This window comes from Calliopsis andreniformis, chromosome 4, assembly GCF_051401765.1.
Source record: "Calliopsis andreniformis isolate RMS-2024a chromosome 4, iyCalAndr_principal, whole genome shotgun sequence".
Lineage (NCBI taxonomy): Eukaryota > Metazoa > Arthropoda > Insecta > Hymenoptera > Andrenidae > Calliopsis > Calliopsis andreniformis.
The window spans coordinates 7949455-7972205 of record NC_135065.1 but is presented as its reverse complement, the minus strand read 5'-3'; the positions used below and the strand labels follow the sequence as shown (position 1 = coordinate 7972205).

At 42.6% G+C, this 22751-nt stretch overlaps 1 long non-coding RNA gene across 1 annotated transcript in view; it reads left to right on the top strand.

The window, feature by feature from the left end:
* The first annotated feature begins 665 nt into the window (after positions 1 to 665).
* Positions 666 to 22751, top strand: part of LOC143177816 (uncharacterized) — a 114132-nt gene continuing 92046 nt past the window's right edge. The window contains exon 1 of the long non-coding RNA XR_013001660.1: positions 666 to 1181. This is a non-coding gene — a long non-coding RNA (uncharacterized LOC143177816). The remainder of the gene's footprint in view (positions 1182 to 22751) is intronic.

Here is a 22751-nt window from a genome sequence, read left to right as displayed (position 1 = left end):
TTTGATCAAAGAGGGAGGGAGGATTTGGTATGTCGCTGGAATTTGTGTATTAATTCCTAATCGAGGGACTCAGAGACACGTTACAATTTTATAAATTCTGCAGACAGCTGATTGAAAGCTCCTCAGTTGTGTGACTCAGGTCAAAGAATATAAGTTACATTTTTTATAGAAAACATAATTTTTGCTTTATTGTAGTTCATATTTTTGATAGTCCTGAATACTGTTCTGGTCCCAGCAGAAGTCTCCTGGAACGCTTTGTATACCCTATTGTATTATGTTGCTGGTTCTAAGACCTAGACCTGTACCAATAGGACACTCGTTACTTCATTCCTCACCTTCCACTTTCCTCCACCATATTCAAAGAGTTACTAGAGTGCAAGCACATAAAATTCTGCAAATTCAGAATCAAGATCCAAAAGAACCGTCCTCGAACGTCAGTATCTAAAAAACAGAAATAGATCACAGATATCTTCTCCTTGCAGGCAGAGAATTCTCCCCAAGAATCCAAATAAAAGCAGTCAGTTCGTCCTTCGTCCCAATTTCCTCACTCTTGGAGCCGAGGTCACGGTCGTTTGGAGCGAGAGAAAACTGTAAACAAATCGCCCCCTCGAACGCCACATTCGATCTGACGTCCCAGGCTACCTGAGAATCGGTAACAGCCCCGCGGAAGCGTAGGCGAGCGAGGTCTGGGTTCGGTTCGGTGGATAAACAAGGACGGTCGAGGTAACGAGCCCACGAGGAAGTTTCCACATTGCGGATGGTAGAGGCGCCTCAGGCGGCGCCTGGCTGCGAGTCAATCGGGGCTCCGAGCGTAGCTTCGGCTACCACCGAATTCAGTTCACGGTGTAGCCTGCTGCTACGAGCATCGCGGTGTCGCCTCCTCGTTTCGTGGTCAAGGTGGACTCGTTGTCACGTGGCCGATCCGCGAGCGCGATCGAGCTGAAGAGAACTGGATCGTCTCCGATCGTACAGTGAAAGAGTCAGTCGCATGATGCGCGTCGACGGTTTTCCCGTTTTTCCTGCCTTTGGGCACCTCGCGTCGTGATAGCGTCCTGGATCGCGCGTGAACACATCCGTGTGAGTTTCGACTGTTTGGTTTCATTGTGAATCGACTTGCCTGGACGAAGGAGGACCTCGGGGATTTCGGGAGGAATACACTCGCGTAGGATCCATTCTTCTTGGTAAGTGTTTTCTCTGTTGCACGATAACGGGAGGCGATTTTTTTCGATGAAAAGTGGCTCAAGTGATCCTCGATGCTAGGTTGGCAAATACAGATAGATAGATAGAGAGTTCTCGGAAGAATTACACGGTCTGTTGGTGTTTAGTCGCTTCTCCTTCCCCCTTTTTGTTACGCGAAACAGGGTCAATCGATATGGGCATATTTTTCCCGTCGCGAGTCGTTTAACGTAGCCGCGTGACTTTGACGTTATTCAATTTGCAATTTGGCCCGCGATTCGAGGCAAATGCATCGAATAAACAAGCCCTCGACGAGGTCGCATTCAGAAAACGCTCACTCGCTTCGCCCTTGCCTTTGCCGTGTTCCTTCCGTTCCGAGCAATCTCGTGCAAAATTTCTTCCCTCTGGGGGGAGAATCTTTCCTCCTGTTGGGAATTTTAGACGACTCGAACGGGGCTCTCTTCCCTGAATAATCACAGAGTTTGAAAGGCGCATTTTTCACGCTCCGCCCTCTTCCCCTGGAAAATTTGTGTTCCTTCGACGAATGCAAAGAGACTCCTCCAGAGTTGATTTTCTTCTACTTTTGTAATTTCCTCCAGAAACTTCTCCCTATTGTAAATGCGTCAGCGTTCAGCGTTTAAGACCTCTCTGTTGCGTACAGATATCCTACATTGATTCTAGGAACATTAGCAAAGCTCCACGCTTTACTTACACGAAACAAAACGAGGGAAGTATTTCCATCCCTTTGTGAGACGAGATATTTCGACCCACAAGAGAATAGCTGAAACGTCCATCACTTCTTTCATAATCATCCTCCCTTTCGCCTTTTTGCATAAGGAACACCGACGATGAAACACAGAATTTGTCCCTGGTTTTGTTTCAACACCCCCGCTGAACCCTGTTTCCCCCCAGGGGTTGTGTTCGTTGGTTCATCATGTAGAGTGACGTACTTAGAGCTCGCGGAGCGGTAACTAAAATTTATTGGTAAATTCATGAAACAGCGAGAGGTAAACTCTAATGAATTGCTTCGTTATTAACACCTACCACGTCTGCCCCAACTTCGGGCTTCCATACCGAGCGAATATACATTACCACGCGTTTTATCCAGCGAAACGACTAATTTCTTTCTTCCCCTGATCTCTTCGCGAGCTCGCCGCCAGTTTCCGCGTTTCTCCCTGGCTCGCGTTCAGAACTCGTTTTTAATAATGGTCCTCGTTCTTGCGGACCGCCATTAAATCTACCTTTGCACACCGCTGAGCGTTAACGGTGTCTCGTTCCGTCAAGTCCTGTCCACTGTTCGTTTTTTTAACACTCCTCCGCGATACTTTAAGGGCTGCCGCGCGAATTCCTTCCTTGGATATAATGGGGGAAATCGAGAAGTGAAGGAAGAATTAACAAGCGTCCAATTGGGAGCTCAGAAGTTGTCAGTGAAACAGTAAAGGGTCAAGAGGAGTGCTCGATTCGATCCAGGTAGTAGTAATAGATGTGACTAGTTCGACCAATACGGGAAATGAGTGTGTGCCATCTGTATTTTTCTACGAAGCCAATCAGATCCACTGACAGCTTCTGAACTTCTAACAGTGTCCTATTGGTACAGGTCTAGACCCTAGATTGAGACCTTAGCAACACAATACAATAGGATACTCATTTCTTCCTTGACTTCTTAATTTATCACACTTTACCTAAAAGAGGGAACTCGTGTGGCAACCCTGGATACTTAGTGCTCGATTGTCAGGACGTGGATGAAGAATTTGGCGGGCTTCCCCCTTCTTCATCGGCGGTATCGACTATCGATTAAGGACGATCATTCGCTGGCCTTCGATGTTTGGAGGAACTTACGCCGCAAGAATGCTGTGATCGATTTCCACGTCCAGTAAATGGACTGCGCTGGTATCTTCGAGGTCATTAACAAACGCTGGCCAAAACGACGTGTGAAGCGCGGGCACGGCGATACCCGAGCTGATAACAGATTTCGAAATTGTCGACTATTAGTTCATCGGTCGGAATATCAATATTAATTCGCGGTCGCGGACCTGCGCTGATGCTCGAGATTGCACGGCATAATTGGCGAGCAGAGGCAACAATAATACAGCGCAAATTGCTGTGTACGGGTAGATTAGATGAGGCCGTTATCGCGAGTTGCGCAAGAGCGAAGGTGGAAAATCACGGATAACTCGATGTGAAAAAGCGAGGAGTGGGACTGGTAATTGAGAAAAGTTGAAAGGAAAACGATAAAGAATTGTGAGTCTAGTCAAGTCGTTGAATTGGAAACTGGTTTGGAATACATGCACTGGAGACTGTCTGAGGTGATTAGTGGACTCTATTTTTATTTTTCGAGAGATGCTTTTAACGTTTTGAGACTGGAGATTAATGCTGTTTTTAGTCTAAATAATAGCTGGCCCATCTATGCAAATTACTTTGTTTTAAAATCAGGTGCTTCTTTGTAGAAAAAGTATTAATTTGGTTTTAGTAGACACGGTCTCTTGTTAGGAGACCATGGTCGTAATGTGAGACACAGTGGCTCTTAGTGTTAGATATAGTGTCATGTATCCTTATACGAAGCACTTTTAATTTACTAAAACCTGCCTTCATAATCTCCTTTAAAAAACCATCGTGAAACAGAAATCCCAGAAAGGGATACGAGGCGTAAACACTGGAAGATAGAACTTACAAATAAATTTACAAGAATGTTTCTCTATTGCTTCTTTTCTTTCATTCTTTAATAAAAAGTGTTAATTAACTTAAGAGCATCATAAAATACTGTTCTGGTCATATATTCACATGGAAAAAGTTATTTTCCAGAATACATTACGAAAAGTTTCATTTATTTTTTTACAAAAAACGGTTCTTTTTTACCAAGATGTCTTTCCATCTCTCCTTAAGGTGTCTGATATTAGGATACTATCTCTTTCGTGGGGTCATCGATACAAACTCTCGAACTATTTGCATACTGGTTTCAGCGATTATACAATCGAGGATTTAAAATGCGAACGGTCAGACTAGCTGCTCTTTGGCCATTTTATCGCGCGAATGTTTTCTGAAATATCGTTCGCGATGATATCTGTGGTTGCAAGAAAAAACAGCATAACTTACACATTTCTGTTTTAGAGATATTAATATTCAAAGATTTAGTTAGCATCGACCCCATATTCTGAAGTCGTATTTTAATATATTCTCCTTTTTTGCAAGAAAAGTTTCTCGAAGCCAACTTCTCCTGCAAATCCAATATCTATCGTATTAGCTGCATATGTTCATCCTATTCAAAAATTCAAATTCAAAAGAGATATTATTTATGTCTTTACGTTTCCTAGCCACAAATATCACAATCCTATATTACTATACATAAAGTCGAGATCGCTAAAGGTATTTTCGAACTCGAGGAAATGGCGAAGCACAACCGATCGTCAAGTATCATCAAAGAGTAGAAGCAAAGACCAAGGGGGAAGAAAGCAAACTGTGAAAGAAGTCCTAACGACCGTGGCTCGCGTAGCCATTAATCACAAGCAACAAACGTTTTAACTCTGCTCGTCCATACACTAAATCTACGGGGCAGAAGAAGCGGGTTGGGAGTTCCTCTCTGCGGCCAGTTGTGTCTGATGCTTTATTGCCGTTCGGTAAAGTGGAAAGGCCTTGTTTCACTGTGGCCCGAGCTGTTAAACTGACGAAGGAAGTTACGAGCTTCTCCTGAGCCACTCTGTACGCGCGACCTTCTACGACAAGCATTGTTTGTCTTGTATTATAGGATGTTCGACGACGGGGGAGGCGAATTCGAGAGGTGGTTTCAGACATCGAAGTAGAGGGAAAAGGAGGAATAACAAAATTGTGTTTGAGCCTTCGTTTATTAATTATAGATATTTAAAGAAAATAGTGACTGCTGTAGTCTCGTCTGTAAGAGTACTTGGTTCTACTACTAGCTGTAGTGGATGGAATCGACACTTTGACAGTGGCTATGATAATAACACTTGCTAGGAATTTCGTGCTGACAGTGGAGTCATTCAATTTGCCAAGTTTCAGGCAGATTATACCCCTTTTTAAACGATTATAATTGACAGGCAAAGACTCAATCACAACTTCGTTATTCTTGATGTTCATTTTATTTTACTGTTTCGTCCCTTAAATTCCTACTTCTAGAGTCTATTATGCCACTTTTTCTGAAAACTCCACTGTTCTCGCGAACCCCCCGAATCGGTCAATCAAGTCTCAGTGACAACGCGATAAAACTTCGACACAGGGTGTTCGCGTGCCTCGCACCCTTTGCTCTACCCATCACCGACTCAAGAGTCGCTTTCTTCGTGGACTTCGAAATTCATCGGTTCCCCGTGCATTCCCATCGACATCGATCACGGAAAGTTCGCCGCGACGTCGGTAGCTCTCGCTGAGAGATTAAATCAACCGGGCCTCTCGACACGCGAGGCAATTAATTTTCAAGAGCGGAATTGATCGCGCTAATTTCGGAGAAAGCCATGCTCGAGGGCGCATCGAGGGGCTATTCATCGACCTGGGAATTCTTTCATGGCGTATTTGCCCCGAGCGTATCGCGAAAACGCTCGAAAAGACGAAATTCGCGAGGGATCCTCTTGGGACGACGAACCTGGATCCCCTCGAGCTGGAGCGTGCTTCGCGATTTTCTGAGACCAGGTTGCCAGAAAATTCCTGGTCGAAAGAGGAAAGCCAGTCCTCTATGCGTCTCGCAGTCCCCAGACGTCTTAAGAGATCTTAAAATTAGCCTAGGCGCACGAGACCGACAATTTCACTAAAAATTTCTGACTGAAGTCTAATTAGAGCCTCGATAGAATTTTATATATCGATTATCTTCTTATCCATTAGATAAAAGAAGGATTGTTTAGTCTGTAATGAGCCCTTATTTACACTGATAAAACTGTCTGTCGTCTGCACCTGCACTAACAGGGATGGTATGAAACCTGCTGTTCAGTGACGTTACGAGGTAGAAAGGGAGCTTTTCGAATGAGGTGGGGATTGCCCTACTAATCCTTACTAATCCCTACTAATCTCTACCCTTTGCCCTATTAGTTACTAAGTGATTTCTAAGAATCCCCACCTCATTCAGAAACTTCCCTCATGTCGTCATCAGACAGCAGGTTCTATACCACCCTTCCTTAATAAAAAATCAGCAAATCTAGAGAATGTGGGAGATGCAGGAAATTCGCTTTTTTCTCTCAACCAGAAATTTTCTGGCAAGCCTCTTTGGGGCTCTTCCTCTTCGAGACAACTCGGCGCGATAATCGACGGGGTGGGTCTGAATTCCTCCGTGCATTGACCCCAGCATCTAATTTCGATGTTTGAGCGTGCTCAATTGCCGACTACAGCGGCAGCAACATCTCTGCGGCCTTTAAGCGGAAATAACCCGCCTCGAGGATAGCCGACGAGAAGAGTACTCGCGAATCGTTGTTCTCCAGTAATGATGACGAGCTCTAACGGCGGTGATCGAGCGGAGGAAAGGAGAAAGCAGAAAGGGGTAAACAGGGCAGAGGAGGATGCAATAGGGCCGTGCAGTCGCGGACACGATTCGAACAGTTCGTAAATTACCCGCTTGTTACACTCCGCGGATACAAGCGCGAGTGTATGCAATTGCACGTGCACAGTGCACGACAGCTTCTTACATTGTCGCGACAGTTGTACGCAATAGGTGCTCCTGTAAAGCATCCCTCGAGCAGGTTTTATTGCCGATACCGCTGACATTTTCATTAGCGAAGATAACGTAGTCAGACAGTCGGGATTTATTGCCAGTTGATGTTCGGCTGATTCGTGTTCCGCCTCGGGCCGCTGTGCAGTTGCGTTGCAGTTACGGTAATCAAAGCAGGGGATAGTCAGAGGGTGGGGGCTAAGCTATGGTTTTGGTGAATATAGTGATAGTGATCGTATTGACGAAAATTGAGGATTATGTATGGGATATTCAGGTTCACTTGTTTTTGAATTTTTAAGTAAATGTATTTTCGGGAGAATTGAATGGAAAATGTTTGTAACTGGAGTTGGAACTTTTTGTTGCTGCTTTTTAGTCGACGTTATTTTGATATTTCGTGGAACCACAAATTGTGCAGAGTTTAAAGTGCATTTCATTCAAATTTATGCAACACTTCATATGCAATGAGAAACTAATTTCCAAAGCCGCGTGTATGTAGAATGTAAAATATCAAAAGGTGAGAGGAATATACCCACAGTCATTTAAACTAATCAAAACTTTAAAGAAACGACGACCTTTTTTAATGTATGCAGCATAAAAGACAGAAACTTAGTTTGTAATGAATAGCTTAAATATTAACTTCTTTGAAAAATTTCAACTGTTTTCTGAAGAAATTAAATTGCCCACCTTTAGTAGTTCTATAGTTAAAAGTTTAAAGTTGCAGTAGCTTGGTAGAGGCCTTTCTGTAGAGGTAGCTGCTATAGCTACGAATTGCAGAACATGCACGCGAAATTATTCGTAAGAAGATAGGCGATTCTATTCGAGACTTTGCAATGTAAAGAATAAAGTAACCAAAAGGAGTCTAAAATCGACAAAAGCTAAGAAAATTGAATTTTAAAAAGATTTTACTTTTTACAAATTTAAACATTTGAAAACATTTAAATTTCCTAGACTCGAAAATTCCAGTATTAATTAAAGCATATTGGTCACAATAACAATAAAGTATTAATTCTAGTATAAATTAAAATCCCTCGAAAGTACCAGAACAATGACCACCATCAAATTATTTATTCATAAATTGTATTCCCCGATTCGACACATTGACATGTGATCGAATTTCGTGGAAAAATCTGCCTGCACGTAAATGCAGGTAAATTCGCCACAGGAATCGCACAGGCTACTGCATCTCACCGCGAACCATTAGCCTGACCCCTTTCGCATCCGATAACGATACACGATCTCGATCGCGTAATATTGTTCGAACAGTTTTGCGCGCTGAAAACTATTAGCTCCACGTCGCACCCTATTGCTTTCGAGTCTGTGCTGCACTGTCGTGCAAAATATAGCCGAGGCGAGCTGCAAATTATAACGAACACAGATTACGAAGAATCGGTGAATGGGTGAAATTTTGTCGGTCGATTCTGTGCACTCAACAGTGGAAAATTTCCTGAAATTTCGAGGACCCTCGATTAGCCTTGGTGCCCCGAAATTTTTGCAAATCTGCACTCCCTCGCGTTTATTAAGCTTGGAGTAATGATACTGTAACTGCGTCGCACTTCCTGCCCCGTCGAACCGCTTGAATTGTGACGCGTAGCCGAGCGCATGAAACTAATTTCTTCCGGCTTCGACCACGCTGATCACCGTGATCAAACTGGACAACTTTATCGCCTACGATTGTGCGTCATTCCGTCGCGCTGCTGCCTTCGCCGTGTAATCACGACAGATTGGTTTCGCGGTTCCGGGCTGGGATAATTAATCCCCTTCGCATAGTATAATTATCGTTCCGCAGCAATGTCGGAGCTGCTCGTTAAACGTGTCCTCCGAATTAGTAATCAGCTTTTTTCGAAGTCGTAGCTTCAAGGAAACCAGATCTTTGTGTTTGTGAGTCTAAACAGGAGTACCGTTAAATACACCATCCAAGGCTGATCCTCCGACTGGTTTAAGCTGATTGGCTTCTATCGATCCACGCTGGCGAAAAAATGTCGAATCTTCTCAGCATTAATGAATATGTAACCTCCTGACGCGGTATATAGGTCATTGAGAGAATTAACATTTGCCTGATTTGCATTCTCAAACGTCCTCAGCTTCGCTCATACATAGACCATATACCTATAAAAGCTCGTGTGCCTCGGCAATTCGATGGTAATAAAGGAAGCTAATTCCATGTCAGTGGCAGTTAATCGGATGTCGTCAGGAATCCCTGTTTACTCGCGTGACGGTGGTTGAATAATCGTGTTCGATCGCTTCTCGGTAAAGGTCGATCAAATTCTTGCTTAATTCGCGCTGGCTCCTCCAGAAGCTTCTGGGAACGTCGCGTTCCCATATTGAGCTGAGCATTTATCTTCCAAGGAGAAGAACGAGAGTGAAGCGTAATGAAGTGTTACCTCAGAATTCAGGGGTGCCATAGGAATTCCCTCGGGTATAGTGGGAAATAATAAGTGTCTTATTAGTATACTACCCAACTATGTGAGAAAGTAGTATTAGTATTTTTCACTAAAGTAAGACACAAAATGTCCAAAATTATTCAAAAATGCAATAAACTCAATTTCACATTTTGCTCTAGTTTCTGGCACCTCATAGTTGGGCAGTGAAGGTCTGGACCCTAAACCCTAGATGATACAGCTGTCATTCCTTTCCTCATCTTCCAATTTCCCCCACTATACCCAAGGATGGAAGTCTTGCGACAACCCTGACTCAGATCGTCGCGCGAAAGCGAAACTATCTCGCCTTTCACCCTCGAGCCTCAGTTCTCTGGATCCAGATCAGACCTGGATCCCCTAAAGAGGTGTCTGTGTTAGCCAATCGCGGGAACGCGTACGATTTGTCCCATTTAATTGTCCGCTCGTCGAGATAATTAATTGCTCGGGGTTGCTGGCGACGGTGGCTTGCAATTAGCCGCGGCGATGCTATCTGGAATATCGTGCTCCATAAGAACTGTCTCCTGGCCCGACGAAGACGTCCTATTCCTGGGAATACTCGCTTGGATTCCGTTCTCCCTTGTGGGAGGGCGGAGGGAGGCTCAATCCACCCCTCGCGCCGCGGACAATTAATTTCACCTGTAAGGGGGCGGCGCCTCTCCAGAAATTGAATTACGCTATCTGTAGGACAAGTTAATTGCATTATTCGTAGACGAACTGGTGTCCACGGCTTACGCAAATGCACAGACGCTCTAAATGTTCGCAGTGTTATAATGTGTATAGAAGTACTTTGCATTTTATTTCATGGAGCTGGTGCTAGAGGCTCTGATATGACGACGTTAGAATTTAATTACGTAAACGATCATTTAAGGGTAGTAGTTACTATATTTTTCATCTTTTATACTTTTATTGTATACTGTTCAAAAAATTATGACAGAGGAAAATTTGGAGCAAAATTGCGAAAAATCGTCATAGAGTCATGATCTTTTTTTAAATTAAAGATTGAAGTCTTTACTCTAAGATACTATGCCTTGATTTTAGATTTAATGCACTTCTATTATTGTAATCCTTCAAATCTGAGAGCATGTTTGTCACTTTGAAAATTGCAAAGTTTGACGGAGTGCACAGACTTGCCAGAATTTTTTTCGGGGATGCCATTTGCAGGAGCATTAAGTTGGAACCTTCCCCTTCAATTTATAAAAAAAAGTAAGTCGCTGCGATTTTTTCTCGCGATGTTACAGCACTTAAAAGTAACACTTACATTTTTACAGCACTGAGGTAGGAGGGTCACCACATGACAAAAATGCAAGGATTACTTTGAAATGCTGTAACTCTGCGAAAAAAAATCGCAACGACTTGATTCTTTTTTTAAATTAAAGGGAAAGGTTTCAGTTTTATTCTCCAGCAAACGGCATCCCCGTAAAAAATTCTGGAAAGTCCGTGCATTTCGTCAAACTTTGGAATTTTCAATACGATAAACGTGCCTTCAGATTTAAGGCGCTACAGTAGTAGAGGTGCACTAAAATTATAAATTCAGGCATAGCATCTTATAGTCAAGACTTCCAGCTGTAATTTAAGAAAAAAGATCATGATCCTAAGATGATTTCTTGCGGAATTATCGTCAGTGAAAGTTGCCCTGTTTTGCTCAAAATTCCTCTACGCCACAATTCTTTTTTAGCAGCGTATATAAAAATACTTTTGAGCGAAGTATTTCCTACTATACAGTCAGTGAGAATATTTTTGATAATATCCTCCTTTCACAGTGCGTCACATCGATGCCCTTGTATCTCCCTCCTTTTTCTGCCATTTCAGCGAAATTGAAATTTATTCAGCCGAGACAACGAAGTGGAGGGACCCTCCTCTTTGGTATTCTCCCGACGTCGCAGCGCCGATGAAGTCGCTCGACGATCCGGGCCACCCGTTATATTTTTCGAAAGTCGCACTCCCCGAGCAGAATACAAATGCTCGTACGAGGCTGCTCGTAAAATATATGGAATGATAATAATCGATGGTCGATTCCACAGTTTGTTTTCTCAGAGGTGCGCCGAGCACGAACCATCCCTGTAAAAATTACGGCGTCGAATTCCGTGCCGTGGAAATCAATTTCCCTGGACAAACAGCGCGTCTCTAACGAGACGAGCCCCGGGTGTTACGCTCGTTTTTTGCTCCTAGGGGCAAGTTTTACAGCCCCGTACTCGTGAGCGCCCCGTGAACGACGCCGCGCGTTTTCCAATTTACGCTTTATCGGCGACAGATTGCGCGCCGCCGCGAAATAGAAGAAACAGAAACGCGCGGCGAGTTTACAGCGCTCGCGTTCGACGATTCGTCGCTGTCGACGGGAAACGTCGATGGCTCGCTTCCTCCCTCCCTCTCGGTGAAAAATAAGTGGATCCATCGTGACACGGGGGAGTCGCGGGATCGGCGTTTTTTCGACAGCTGGGATCGATCGTTTCCGGAATTTCTTTCCGCCTCGGCCAACAAGCTCCCGTTTTCTTTACGAGTGATTTTACGCGATTTCCCTGATCGAGCCATCCTTTTCCCTAGCTTTGTCCCTTCGCTACCCGCCAGCGATCCATCCTCGAACGCTGGCCCGCGTTTCCTGGCCATTTTTCGGGTAATTCGGTTACGCGAGGGAAGAGGAGCGTTTTGCTGGTTCCATTAAGCTGGAGCAGCGACGTCAGAACAGGAGGAAGAAAATCGATTATGGGGCTGCGCGACACGTCCGGTCTGAAAGCTTTATGCCTTACACGATAAATCCTCCTCGCGGTGGTGGATATTGCGTTACCCACCCCCCTGGACGGAAGTACGCTCCCACTTTTCGTACAACGTGGTCCCTGCAAAATCGTCGAACATTCTTCACTGGGATCACCTCGAATCTACATGTCTTGGGTATTAACCATTTCTTGAATTATATGTGTAAGTGACTTGCGAGCACGTAATGATTACCCAGTTTACATTCTCTAGATTTATGGTAATTCATACTTGATAGTCTCATTTGTGTTGTTATTGTAGCGCACAGCAATGAATCTTTTGTTTCTTGTTGACTTTTGAAAAACTAGTACTAGTAATTGAGCAGTTCGGAATTCGTTAAAAAAGTGCTGAGGTTTTATGCTTAAAGGAAAGAAGAAATATTACACCAAAATGGAGTCGCTCAGTGATACCAATACTGTCTTCTTAACACGATCAAGTTTGCAAATTTTCGGATAGCATCTTAAAGTTATGAGTATTTAAAGATCTTTTATATAAATTCTGACTCGATTTTATAGTTTTGTGATGGTTATTTTAGAATGGACTGTTACATAAAAGAAAGAAGAGAAAAATGTCACGCACAAATTGATACGTCAATCCACTGACAATTAAAACAAGCAGAAAAGGGAAAGTCGTTATCCCTCGAGACACAATATTATCGCTCATGGTAAGGAGTAATTAAGCTCGATCCCATGGATTCGAGTATCGGCGGCGGCGACACCCGATCCACGATCGACAACATTGATACACACCGTGATAGAACGTAACGGAAGCGCGTCTCGTGTTTCCACGTGCGATACGCGCACAGAGACGGTCGATTAACAGCGCGTAGCTCATAAACGCGCTGTCACGCCACAGAGAGCCACTTATCCCTGAAATGGAATTGTTTGCGCCGACTTCTAAATCGTGTTGCAGCGGCACTGTATCGCGATTGAATTGCCTTCACGCTGCACCGACCGACCGCGGACGAGCTACTCCAGCGCTGGACTATAAGCGCAATTTACTACTTTAGCTTCTCTCCTATCAGATGACCTCTGCTACTCGTCACGAGGCGGAAGCGGTCGTGTCACATAGCTGGCATTTTTTAACAAGAACGGATAATCTATAAATATAATTCCCCCGTGGCGATGCGGCGTGCATGGACAGAATGCACGGATCGTTTGTTAAGTAGAGACCTTTCGAGCTGTGCACGAGAAGGGAGCCTATGCTTGCTCGTTTCGAGCGGAAATTGGCTTTAGTCTTGACCCGTTAACGCATTCACTGTCGCGGCGCATTTGGCAGAATTTCTGGCAGACGCACCCGCTGACCTTAATCTTAAATAAAGCTGCTTTTGGCTGGTTATTCTGCTTATTTGGGAGGATTTTATTTAAAGTCGGAAACTATCTTTTTTTCTGGAGAATTTGAGAGATAGTTTTCAAGTTCATTATTGGAGAAATAGAATTTAATTAGACTTGCTTCTGTCTTCAAGTATTGTAAGTCGTACTTATCTTTTGATCATTTCCATGGTTTTATAATTTATATGGATTCTCTGTACCTTTTGGATACTAATGGTAATTTATCTGTGCTTAAGGATCAACGTAACTCAAGTCCCTTTTTGGTATTTTTCAGGAGAGACTAAAAACAAATTCGATTGCCCGTTTCTTAACATAGTATTTGAGGTACTTCATACTACAATATTAAATTTCCTTCACTTATAACGTAACTCAACTAAGTTCCTATTATTGTAATAAAATGAAGAAAGTAATGAGATTCTGTAAGAAATTTAATTTTTAAAAAATGGACTCATGTTAGCCTGACTCTGAGGTACAGTTATTTTCTATGGAATTGTGAACAGATGCAAATTTCCTGGCGTTCTTTTGTGTCTTTTGGGTCCCTAATCGGACAGTTTCGCATTCAAGCTCCGATTGTTCCACTGTGGTAACCTGGCGATTGTTTACGCTCCTTAACCCGACTTTTGAGCGTTTCTCATCGGCCGACGATTCCTGGGCAATTTACATTAACACAATACGCCTTTTACATAACGAACCTCTTGCTACCGACACGCAAACACAATACGCGCTTTGCATAAGTACAATACTCTGTTTACATAAGTGTAATGTAATAAATGCGTACGACTGCGTGTGATTCGTTCGCGGACGTGTGCGACTCATTGAAATCGAAAATATAATCCAGTGTATACGGAAAGGAATTTGCAAGTTTACAACAACCGTTGCTCTGAATAATTACAGAAAATTCAGTGTTTTTAATACGTTGACGTACGTTCATATTAGAGTATTCTATTGTAGGCAAATTAGGATATTAGATACACGGATGTTATATTTTATTCTATTCTACTTTATCTAGCAGCTCTATTGTTCTCTTACGAGTCCGTGATTGAAAGTTTCCTAACAGAAGAACGATTTGTTAACAAGGCATAAAGTCTTCAAAGGGTGACCATCGATGACCCCAAGAGCCTTTAAGGTGCGAAAGGTTACTGTCGTACACGGCTGGGTTACTTCTCTAGAAAATGATGTCGTCTCTCGCCTCTTGATATTATCTCAGCGCCATAAAAAACGTAACAGCCATGTTAGATCAACATCAATCAGCAACAAAAAACGAACCAAGTTTAATATTCATGTACACAGGAGCGTCGAGAGTGTCTCAGCTTAGCGATAAACTCTTTCGTTCAGATAATCCCCGATTATCTATAGTAGCTTATTAAAGTTCCTCTTTAAATAAAGTCGACTATCGATTGGAGCGCTGATGCGCCCTGTGCTTGCCAGCCCCCGTCGTCGTAGTTAAAATTTCTGGAAAGGGCAACGGCTATCGATCTGCGTCAAGCGCTGCCGTGATTCACGACAGTGTGGCCGCCGAACGAAACAATTTCGCCGATCGGATTACGATCCTGTCGATGTAAATGCGACTGATTGCTTCGCTGTGCAAAGTCACGTGACAAGAAAACGCGATGGGACCATCGCTGTCTTTGGGATGTAGCGATCTGTCGTGTTCAATACTGCATCAGTCGCAGAGGAGATAGGATGGATAGGAGAGACTACCTCTGAGCAAGTAAATATTACCATTACTATTGTTTTCGAAGAATTTGTTAAGGTAAATGTTCTAGTAGTTGACTATGTCCTGGGACTCGAACGCAAACGCTAATTTTGTTTAATTTTAAGCTTAAATTCTGATGTATCTAATGAAAAACAAGCAATGGTATATTCAGTTACTGAATATATAAAATTGAAGTGTCAGGACATGTATAAAAATACCTAACAAGATTGTCCACTTACTGGAACATTTAACATCTTGAGCGTCTAAGTACTGGGACATTTACCTTGTGCTGTTTACTTCATACAAGTTAAAAACATAAATAGTCATTACTGAAATGAGTAAATATTCTTAAAACAGCTCATTACGAAGGAGAGCTTGAAAATGCAAGCAAAAAGAAATAATTATAAGCTACAGAAAGTGGAACAACCTAAGCAGAGGTATGAAAATAGGAAAAGTATTTGTGTATACGTAAGTTCAGTGTCGTGCTGTTTTTGTCGAATATCAATGATTCGATTGGCTGAAAAACGTGCTGGATGGAATGGGGACGAGTCACTCCTTTTAAGAAAATCAAATCCCAAATCCCGTGCCCTGGGGACGAAAATCTTTACAAATGGTGGAAGGGTAGTCCCTTGCTACAGTATATACGTTATCTTCCATATACGCGTGCATTCCGGAAATGCTTTATCGGTATTACAGCGCGACAGATAATAGACTACTTTGGACGTGTGCCATTGAGCGTTTAGACTCCTCGGTGGAGGCAATCGGGAATCGTGCCATTTTCATTCGGGCCATTCCGTCACGCTTTTCGATCCTACGTGTTCTCGTTGAAAACCTCATAGTTAGTATAGGAAAAATGGGAGTTATAAATACTACTATAGAGCCAGGTTATAGTTACGTTCTTTGGATCTGTACGCGAAACTAGTTGCGAGAAGGCAGGCAATTTTATTTCCAGAAATTGGAATCAAGAAATTGTGAGATTGGAACTATGAACGTTTTTATAATTTTTTATTTAAAATTGTGTGAAAGTTTGAATATTTGAAAATTTGAATATTTGAAAATTTGAATATTTGAATATTTGAATATTTGAAAATTTGAATATTTGAATATTTAAAAATTTGAATGAAATTTGAAATTTACTAAATGTTGAGACTTTAAAATAAAAGTACCTACTTAAGAATTTTTGATGTAGATAATTATAATGAGACATCTCTGTACCGCGAAGGTTCATTAAAGGATTCGTCATCAGACAGTTCATTAGCCCCGTGGTGGCTTAAGACACATCAAATTTTATCTCCCCCTTTCTGGCACGATGATTATACTAATTTCCGCTGGAGGAATTCACTCGCGAATTCCGCAAGGTCTAGTAGTACCACGCGCACACGTCACCTAAAACAGTATGGTTACCTTCACTGTCGTGCAGACAGGGCTTGCACAGTGCGATGCACACCGAGCTGCTCGTCAGAGCGTTGGTGTGCAGGTGCAGCCGCAGAGATTGCATCTGTGTTCGCGGCACGTAGGAGGTTCGCGAGCCTCGCTACGAAAATTCTATCCTTGGCCTCCAGCAGCTCCGCTGCCTCCCTTCTCGTCACGATGCGATGCACGTGTCCCGCGGATGCATCGCTTCGTTTCCCATGCACGTGTGTTGGTACACACCGTCTATCCGCGGCCCCTGCTCTCGATCGGATTTACCGCCTTTATTTACGTCGTTACGCGCTCGACGAAAGCTCTCTCTTCCTTCTTTCATTATTCGTCCTCCTCTCTGTGACGTCGATAACCCCCACGCTACACCTCGGCAATTTGCATATCTCTCTGCGTGATAACCCTGACGATTCGAATAGAGTTATTGAAACGAGTGGCATTGGTTTTCTTTGCTACGAATTCAGAGAGCGTTTTTGGGGAGATTATTATTTTAAATTGATACTTGAGGCACTTGGTTTATTATTTTAAAATTCTAGTGGAGTTATCGTTGTTATTGTGAGGACTTTGTGGCTTAGGAGTTTCAGAGCGAAACCACATTTTCATAGCTTATTGTCAAGCTGAGTTAAAGTGAATTTGTACTGTATCTTCCATTTTTATATCTTAGAGCATAAAGGATTGACAATAGGTAATGCACGTAGAGTGTTTTATTAGTTCTTCAAAATCCATAAATTTCATAATCTGTCACTCGACTTTTAGAAATAAAGAAGATTTCATCATTTTTATAAAGATAAATGGTTAAATAATCCACAGTTATGCCACAAGAGATTTCAAGGAAATAAATTTCCTCACTTCTGTCACCGTCGAATCACCCAATCACCCATATGAAAACTAGTACGAAATAGAATGTTCAAGTATTCTCTTCTCAGACTGCCTTTTCCTCAGAAGAACAAGGTGTCAATAACATTCGAATAAATGAATTTTCATCACACATGTCGACCTCTCAGGGCATCCCAAATTCTCGTTCCTTCATCCTCATTATTGCCCATTTTCCTCCACTTCTATCCACCCACTTTACGACTGTTTCTTCCCCCATTTTCCCTGCTTTTCACTCCACCCTCGTCCCCCATCATCGGGGACGCTAACTCCAGCTTCCTGATCGGTTTACGTGGTAGACTTCCAAGCGAGGACAGCGTTCCGCCTCCAGGCGTCGTTCTGAATGTGAAATTATGGCAGAGCGTATTTATCCCCTCGTAGCTGTCTTTGTCTACCTGTTCTATGCGTCGGGAAAAATGTTCTGGCAGGAAAATGTGGGGACCAAGTGCCGTCTGGTTCACCCTCTATCATTGTAACCTTCGACCATATATAGGTACTACTAGACACAGCCTGTGTATAGCAATAAAAAATACTATCTTGCACACTTCGAAAAGAATATATGCACACATTTATTCACTCCTTTCTCGCAAAAATTAACAACATATTCAAGTCGAACATTAAAATAATTTGACATGTTTGAAACACTGGTATATCGCTCTTCTGAAACTGCTTACTTGGTACAAATCGTGCTAGCTCATACATTTTGCCCACATGTGACGTCACGTACACGTTTCATCTTAGCTTGAGGGAAATTATCTGACGCCGTGTCTATAAGCATACATAGTCTATCTATCGTTGTTCGACGTCACGACAATGGAGTTCAGGTGGAGCAAGCATTCTCTCTCCCGCGGGGAGTCATACTTCGAACAAGTGATTCCCCTACGTCTCCCCGTGGCCGTGATAATAATCGTCGATGGGGGGAGCGGAGCGTGGCGATACGATGCGCGTTTTACGACGCTCTTTCGTCGAGAACAACGTCGGTTCGCGCTATCTCCTGTCATCTCCCTGGAACGCCGATCTTCGGCCACGATTCCCACCCACGTATTTACGACTGCCCGCCTGCTCGACGTCGGTTTTTGCGCCCCGCCAGTTCGTACGTCAAGGTTGCCACCGCTTCTTTTATTACCCGCGCCCGTCCGCAGCTTTTTCGCCCGCTACGCGTACGACGGCTTATTGCCGCCTCGTTTTTCCCCCCTGACCCATATTTCACTCGACAAAATATCCGTGTTCCCGCGAAACGCCTCGCCCCCCCCACTCGCGACGGCTCCGCGTGATTTTTATCGCGGCTGGTTTATCGCCTTCTGGGTAACTGTTCTTTCGACGAGAAGCGGAATTCCAGACTCCTAATTTGAATGAAGAGACTCTGACCGTGGATACTGCTCGGTGATCTTGAATTTTTTTCGAGACTGGTGTTCCTTTTTTAACTTGAGTTTTCTTGTGGACAATTTGGGGAGGATGGTACATTGATAAAGAGAAATGGAGGGCTGTGGGGATAGGTTTGTCTTGGGAAGAAATTTTGGGAACCAGAGGTGTTCTTAAGGGGGTATTCTTGTCTAGATAGCCCTTTTTTATGTGGTCTTTGGTATATCTCTTTTTTTTACGGTTACATATTTTTGTGTTAGATTTCTTTGTGTATTTTTTGGTTATATTTAAGGAATATGCACAGTCTTTCTAATATAAAAATATTGAATAATTTTCGAAGAACGAAACAAACGAAAGAAATGTTCGTGGGCATATATTTTCAGAAAATGAGATAAAAAATCGATTTTTTTTAATTTCTAGGCTAGAATACCCCCTTAAGTGTGGTCAGTAGACTGAATTTTAGTCATTTATAGGGAATTTTGAAATGCGAAAAGGTACAGAATCCATGGAAACTTTCGAAAGATGAGTACAGCTTGTAATATTTGAAGACTTAATTAGGTTCCATTTCTCTAATTTTATCTATGAAAATAAGAATTTATTAGTTCATTAATCAAGTATATACCTAAGTATTTTTTATCGTAATTTGAAGGGAAGTCTGAGAGATGTTCAATTTTCCTTGTGCCATAAGTGACCTGAATTGCCTAGGGAGAATTAAAGTAGGAAAGCTGTAATAGTGGCCTAATTTCTTAAGGGGCCTCAGAGGCCATCAGTATTTTTTAGTAATACATTTAGAGAAATTTAATTATCGAATTCACAGCTCCGACGTAATGGGAGCTGGTATTCATTTATTTTACGAGATAGAATATACTTATAATAAAAAATGTATAAAAAGCGTAACTGCTTCGTCATTATTGTTGTCCTTTTAAACGTTAATCGAGCAGAGAGTCGATTGATAATTCTACCGTCAACCTTTTCCTGAACGCGCTTTTAATTATGCAGCCTTGTTTGTTCTTTATCGCGAAAGTTGAAAATAGAGTCGCGAAACAATCGGAAAACAAATATTCAACCCTGCCGCTGCAGATTTATCAGACAGACGATATTAATTTCCCGTCAGCGTTCCCTCCTCTTCTCCCTCGATTCTTCGTTTTTAATGAAACGTGTCGCGTTTACGCGTCGACTCCCTTATCGAACTTTCGCGTCGCGGGATTTAATCGAAACTTAGTTTCAGCACCGACAAAGAGTCCGCTCCAGCTGTTATCCGAGTAAAGAGGTGAAAATTTCCAGTCGTCTGGCGTTCTCTCTCGGAATCGCTTCGAGACGTTTATACTTTCTCGAGAGAAAAAATAATCCACTGAAAACGTGGATCGTTGCCCTTGTGTTCCGACGTGGGAAGCTATGTCAGCGTTAAGAATTCACAATTCTCGAACCGTTCAATAAAACAAGCGATATTTCATTCTTTATGGCAACTGGATACGCGCAAGATGGAGCGCCGAAGGATGTGAATGTTTCATTCGCATTCCTCGTCCTGTTCTATAAAAAATTGAGGGTCTTGGGAGAACGTATGGAGATTGAGGATTCAAGGAATCTCGTGGAGCCTTCAGAGGAAAATTCCCTTTCAATCTCGGTCTTGAATTATAAGCGTATCGAAATTTGAACTTCATAGAGAATGTGTCAGATTCTGGGAGAATTGAAAGAAATTTAATACGCAGTAGCATCAAGCGCAAAAGTGCAGCGTTTCATTTAGGAAAATGAAAGCTGATCTTGATACGCCTTGAAGGTTCCACGAAGCAATTTTTCGGTATGAAATTCTTATGACACTCTTCACTCTTTCTGAGGTTTCAATTCCATCTGCTATATGTATGGGAACAAGGTTCTACGTATCGCGTTATTCGTGCACGAAAAACTGCACAATGGCATAATAACGCTCAGTGAATCAATTCTAGCCTCGTTGTCTCTGTGCTTGGCGACCAAGGTGCAACGGGGTGCACTGGAAGTGAGAGAATAGATAAGGGGATAAGAAAGTGGGCAATTTCCTTTCTGACGTCTCTTCCTTATTTCCTTGTTATGAAAATGTCTAGGAACCGTGACAGATATTTTGCGAGTTTGTATTATTATAAATCTCTCTTATGCAGATTATTTATACGTAATTAGTTTTAGTAACTGCAGAGACAGTAAGACAAAATCAGTGATTGCTTCGCTGCTTCACTTGATTCAAAGTATGGTATACAGGGTATCCCCCACAGTTATGAATATTCAAATTCTTAAGTATTTAAATTTTCAAATGTTTAAATATTCAAATGTATAAATTTTCAAATATTCAAATATTCAAAATCTCGAATATTCAAATATTCAACTTCTCAAATATTCAAATATTCAATTTCTCAAATATTCAAATATTCAAATATTCAAATTCTGAAATATTCAAAATCTCAAGTCTTCAAATCTTTAGTTCACAAATTTCCAAAGTCTCTTCACATATTAGTTTCTATTTTCCGAATTCCTGTCTTAGAAATCCCAACCTATGTATAATAAGCTTTTAAAAAAATGAGACGTTCAATCAATTTTTCAATAACAGAGCACTCAACGAACCCCACTATTTCTCAGCCACACTAATGCAGGAATCCTCGTCACACACTTTCACGGTTCTCGAGTCAGCATTAGAGTTGCCAAACGATTCCTCTGACAGTTTATCTTCCGAGACGCTGTTCGCCTATGAAAAGACAACGGCGCAGGGGTCCCAGAGTTTCGAAATCCTAGGCAAATGCTTTCCCAAGTCAGGACAAATGTTTGAGGAGAAGTTGGGCTACGCGTACACGTGTATCGACAGAGAACGGTCGCGGGTGGAGCATCGTAACAGTTACCCAGGCTAATCCCAGATCCCTGGCTTAACCTGAAAACTTGTACTTACTTAATCCCCCAGGCGCACGAATTCTTGGCTTCGACAGAGAGTGGCTCGCTTGTTCCAGTTTAATCGCGGCTCGTCAGACACACTGCCTCGTCGTCCTGTCGAAATTAACGGGCTACGTAGCAAATTCCGAATCTGTTTTCCGATACATCCAGATTACCGCGGGATGAAAAAAGAGCTCGGGGACGAAGCTACGAATTGACGTCCCAATTGTTTTCCGAGCTGCTAGCTTTTCACGTGCTCGAGGGAGAGGAGTGAGATAGGGGAGGTATTATGAACGAGACATAAAAAATGAGGGATGATCCTGGGAACACCTTGTGAGAGGAATTATGAGTGAAGTTAACTTCTTGACTTAAGACATTGGATTAAGAAACAAGTGACTACTATTCTACTCTCAATGGAGGCATTGATAGCAACAATGGACAAACCTCATTACTCAAAAAATCTGAAAACTTAGCAATCTAATATATAGTATTTCTTTGTAATAAATTAATCCTATTAACTCAATTTATTAAAAGTGTGGCTCAGTTCACTTCTGCACTGAATGCCTCAATTCTAAGTTCTCATTCCCATTAATTTTATTTCAAGCGCAATTATGTCTGCCTCAACTTGGAACATAATTCGCATCACGTGCATGACTCGTCATAAACCAAGGGTTAAGGTCAGTGGAAGTTACGTCAAGAGAGGCTGCACCCCGATCCAGCTCCATTCTTTTCATCCACCCCTTGCTGCACTTCAAGCCCCCCTAATCCACCCCTAGATATCTCCAATTCGAATCTACTACCTCTACCCCTCGTTCACGTTATTAAGCCTCGGTTATTAAGGATATTAAGCTACTTCCACCTCTTCCGAAATCGCGCTCCCAGAAAATTTCACGAGCACTCGAGCTTTTTCTTGGCTCTCCCCGTCCCTTTTACGACGCGAGCTTTTCTTTGTCAACGCGTAGCTAGAAATTCCAAAAGTCCGCGCAAACCCCGTCCTCGAGGAGCTTTTCTCTCGGCCTGGAGGAGCTGTAAAAAATACGAGTCTGGAAGGGAAATAAACGCTCGCGAGAAAGTGAGGTCTCGCGACGAAAAACGTAGCAATAACACACGGCGAGTTCCATCGAGCTGCCGCGAATCGTCCAAGTGCATCGTTCGCGGGGGCGTTCCATGCCGCGATTATTTCCGATTGATCTCGT